The 5,005-nt window shown below is 36.1% G+C and overlaps 1 pseudogene; it reads right to left on the reverse strand.

Annotated features, from left to right (window-relative positions):
* Nucleotides 1–4,429: 4,429 nt before the first annotated feature.
* On the reverse strand, nt 4,430–4,548 carry LOC111740146 (annotated as a pseudogene).
* Between the last annotated feature and the right edge of the window lie 457 nt (nt 4,549–5,005).

Here is a 5,005-nt window from a genome sequence, read left to right on the forward strand (position 1 = left end):
ATTATGAAGACCTGGGATACTTGGTCTTATGTATTTATTAGTTTGTTAAAGAAACCAGGAAAGACGATATAAGTCACTTCATGTGGTGATCATCAATCTCTTACATGAGTCTTGCCTTTCAAACTTTTTAATCAGTAAACAAGTAAAAAATACTTATTATGATCTTACTTGAAACTTCAGAATAACTATTATTAGGAAGAATGCCATTTTGTATCTATAGGAAAGAACGTAGTCTCAGGACATAATTAAAAGCTCAGAGAATTTCTTAACCCTGAATTTACTTGTCCTTCATTCTTCTTTAATTTGGCTAGAATAAGACTCTTCTCCCACTGTTGGTGAAATACTCACTTTTCCACTCTAGCGGCCTGGATTTCTCCTCCGGACCTCTGAGAGAACTGCCCCTGAGCAGAGCTCTCCTACTCCCCTGTGCCGAAAGCAGCCGGGCAGGGGCCACTCATGGCTCTCCCACCCTAGAATGAGGATCCGAAAAAGAGGCCTGTGTCAACAGCACTATCTCGATCACATGACATAGCCTTTGTCCCCTTCCTACCAGTGTGTCAATGGTCATGGCCAAAGACTGAGACAGGGGATTGCGAGGGATGAAAAATGCTTCATCTGTATTCTAGCTGTCAAATAGGGGAAAACAAGCAGCCTCTTCCACCTCCTTCTATCATAGCGCAGAAAGTACCCGCTTCTTCCACCTGAATGGTTCAGGATGTGCCAGGAACTAGAGATGCAGGAAACTAGATCACTGTCCTTATTCCATGGAAATGAGAGACAAGTTGCTTTGATCACCTTGGAGACCAACTACCTCTTTCTGAAAGCTAACTCCACCTTGGTGGTAACTGCTTCCCCTCCCCACAAGAACCCCACTCCCTCTGCTCCAGCTTCAGAATCAGGCTAATCAGTTTGATCTGACAGATTTTAATTACATTAATTAGGGCTCCCCGCCCCCGGAATTCGCCTGATTAGCATCCAACCAAGGGTTTTGTGTGTGTATTTTTTTTCCTCTAAAGCAGCTCTGCTAGAATCGGGACTAATACTTCCCTTCCCTCTAATAATGGTGTCACTGGTGTGAGAGTGCATTTTATAATAAAATCACCCATGAGGATCTGGAGCAGACTCTGCATCTATCTCATGAGCCTTGGTTGGGAAGAAGAGATTGCTACTTAGAACATTTGTCTGGAACACGAACATTGGTTTGGTTTAGACTTTACCTGGTAAACTCTACACTAAGCTTGAGTTTTAAAAATCCCAGTTCTTCTAAATCTTTCTCCATTACCTTCATCAGAATGAAGCACAAAGAAATAGATTCTTACCTCTCTGTATTATTTTATCCATCATATTTTAGAGGGAACCAATGATAGTCAGAAAAAAAGCTCAGGAAAATTTAGCCGTTATCCCTTCATAGATTTTTAGAATAAAAAATATCAACAAGGTTTTTACGAAAAATATTTCTTAACTACTTTTAGCCACTAATAAAAGAGCACAACATTGATTTCTCAGAACACTGTGCAAAGATTAGTGTAGCACATATACTTAGCCTTGTTGATCATCTGCACTATAATCATTGCTTTAAAATATGCTGTTTTGAGTAAGCCACAATAAATTGAGGGCATAGTTCCAGCCACAAGGAAGAAAATCTACCAAACTATATAAAGTTTGTTTGCTTTTTTAAATAGCCTAATATAAAACTATTTTCAAACCACATATCTTAAAGGAAAGCAGTAAAAGCATGGACTTGCGACCCTTAATCCAAGTTTTGAATCCTATTGACACCCCTATCTCCCTGCTGCAACTTAAGCAATAGTCATTCTCTGGGGATTAACTCTGCCATTCTCACTTACCTGAGCAATGTCATAATTGTAATGGTATTTTATTGGGATAATTCCTGTATCGTTTGAAACCTTGGTAAGACAGCTGAGAAATCACATTTTCTAGACACAGTAACTTGCCAGAAAGATAAAAGAGGGTTTTTTTTAATCACTTAAAAATATATTCCAGGGCCATATTTTCCATTTACAATGTATCCAATTATCTTATCTTTAAGAGTTAACTTGGATTTAACATTTCTAGCTATTTTAGTCACTGTACAGTGAAAGTGAAGTTTCTGAAAGCGTCTATGTATTTACCTTTTTTCTATTTTGAGGGGAAAAAAACTCTCAGTAAAAATGTTGTTGACCGCCTTTTTGTTATCACTTGATCCTCACTAGAAATTAGAATGATCTTTCCTCCTTTCCTTGGCCTTATCTAGGTGGATAGGATGTCCTTTATGAAGCAACCTGATTTAACTGTCTTTGATGACTACCAAACTTATACCTGGGCTTTACTATCACAGGAATGGCAATGATCCATTCACATGAATGGGAAGTAGCAGGACTCCAAACCTTTTAGCTCTAGGTCTTTGATTTACTTTGGGTCAGACAATTAAGAATTTCTAGGAAGCATCAGTAAAAGATTGAAGGAGTTGAAGGACAGAAACAGGTTATATGATTCGATGTTAGGTACTGAACAGTACTGCTTGCCCCACACTCAAATGTTTGCCCTGGATAGGATCTTTTTTATGCTTTGAAGTGATGGTTAACTTCTGGCTTCCCTTGGCAAAAAATACCGAGTGATTTATTAAGTAAGCACACAACAACAAAAACACAACAAAACAAGAAAACCCATGCACAACAACTTAGTGTTAAATTTTACCTAGTATTCAATTTGATTACTTAATTACAACTTTAAAATCTTCTAAACAGTTTGAAAGAAGAGAAATGGAGGTTAGAAGATTGACAGCGAAACTCAGAGTGTTAGCGACAGAATTTTGTAGGAGGAAAGAGTAGGGGGAAAAAAAGGTAAAAACAAAAAAGAAAAAACAAACAGGTGGAAAGTGGTTGGTGGAAGAAAAAAAATTGAAAGCTTTTGTTTTCCAAGAAATTGAGAACCGTAAAACCAGTAGTAAGTTAAAAACTATAGACATTGATATACACAGGCAAACAAATGTGTATATGTGGAGAGAGAATGAGAGAGTAGGGTTGGGGAGAAGGGCACAAAACCAACACAGAAAAGAACTAAAAGTGAGAAAAAGCCTTTCCTTAGGTTTTAAGATGCTCACTCTAAAGTAGAATAAGAGGATATCAATCTATTTTATTAAGACACACTGATGGCCACTAACCAATGTCAATGCCATTTACAATCAGTTTGATTAAAATATTAAAATTTGAATGTAAGCTCTCAAAACATATTTTTGTAATCATTAATCTATGTCTTACCAGAGCATGATAGCTCTTAGTCAGCCAGTGATTATTTGTTGGGTAATACCCACAAGTACCAGGCACTGTGCTAAGCAATGTGAATACAATATTCAGCAAAACTGACATTTTCAGTAGAGCTTATCATTAAGTGGGAGAGACTGATCTTAAATAAGTAAACGTAAATATGTAATTACTAAGTATGGAAATTAATTTTTTAAAAAAGAGAGGGTGCTGTGGAAGAGAAAAGGAGAACGGAGGGGAACTGAGTGTTCAAGGAACACTAATCTATGATGTAACTTTTAAGCTGAAGCTTAAGGGTGTCAGTACTGTAGAACAGGGAAGAAGAGAAAAGATAGAGGTGGAAGCAATTCTGGATGGAAAGGAGAGAAGCATTCTAGTACTCCAAAATCAGAAAACACTTCGTGAGTTCTAGAACCGAAAGACCACAGGTGTGGCTAGATGAATGACATGAGCTGAGGCAGAAGCAGGCAAAACTTCATAGCTCACCATAAAAAAAAAAAAAAAATTACATCGAAGGCTGAACAGAGGACAATCTTAGCAGGAGAAAAAAGTAAAGTATTTATTCTCGAGTTAACGATTCTTGTTGCCCTCAATTTTTAAGGTAGTAGTGGGGAAATGTACTACAACAGGAGAACAGTTAAATAAGTTAGGTACATTTTATGATGGAATATTATACAACCATATAAAATGTTTTAAAAGAATATTTAATAATAGAAAAAATGTTCAAGATATTTAAAATCAGTATAGACATATATAATATCAATTTTATAAAAAGAAATACGTTTGTAGTTATATTCACAGAAATACACCAAACTGTTAAAAATGATTACTGCTAGGTAAAGAAACTATAAACGGTTCTATTTAATTTAACTTTTCAATTATCATACAGTAAAGTGAACTTTTGTGGAGGGTATGTATGATTCTATGAGTATTAACACAGGTATAGAGTCCTGTAACCACCACCACAATCAGGTGGTGGTACAGGATGATTCTATCATGCCAAAAAACTCATGCTATTCTTTTATAGCCATACCTGATGGCTTATTTTATTTTATTATTATTTATTTTATCTATTTATTTATTTTTTTTAGGTGAGGCAACCTTTGGTTGACCTCACAGATTTCAAGGACCTTGTCATCTTACAATTCCTTATTTTTTATTTTTTTCACCTATAGCACCTGGTCTTCCTAGTTGGTCTCTCATCCAAGTATTAACCAGGCCCAACCCTGCTTAGCTTCGGAGATCAGATGGGATCGGGCTTGTTCAGGGTGGCATGGCCACAGACCTGATGGCTTATTTTAATGTTTATAATTTTCAGTAGCTTCCAAACTCTTTATCATCAGCATATATTGCTTTAATTTTCAGAAAAAAAAAAACAAAAAAACAAAAAAACACAGGATTTGAAGTAATGGAAATAAAAAGAGAAACATCATAAACACTAATTCCCTAAAGCAATGACTTTTTTTTCTTTACTATTTGAGATAGATGTGCTTCAGCTATTTTAAATTTTAGATCTTCCTCGACTAACTCATTCTGCTCTTGATCAGAAATACTAAGTTTTGAACAATGTGAAAAACTACCATCATTAAGGGTAGGACCTGGGGAAGACCATATGTTATCTAGAAGAAGATCCTCTCAAATGAACAATGACAATATAAAGTAACAGAGACACATAGTAACATTAATGGCAATGCCAGCTCAAAAGGCCTGGTGGGGAGAAGAGACAAAATTCAACACAAGAA

Source organism: Pteropus vampyrus, unplaced genomic scaffold, assembly GCF_000151845.1.
Source record: "Pteropus vampyrus isolate Shadow unplaced genomic scaffold, Pvam_2.0 Scaffold58, whole genome shotgun sequence".
Lineage (NCBI taxonomy): Eukaryota > Metazoa > Chordata > Mammalia > Chiroptera > Pteropodidae > Pteropus > Pteropus vampyrus.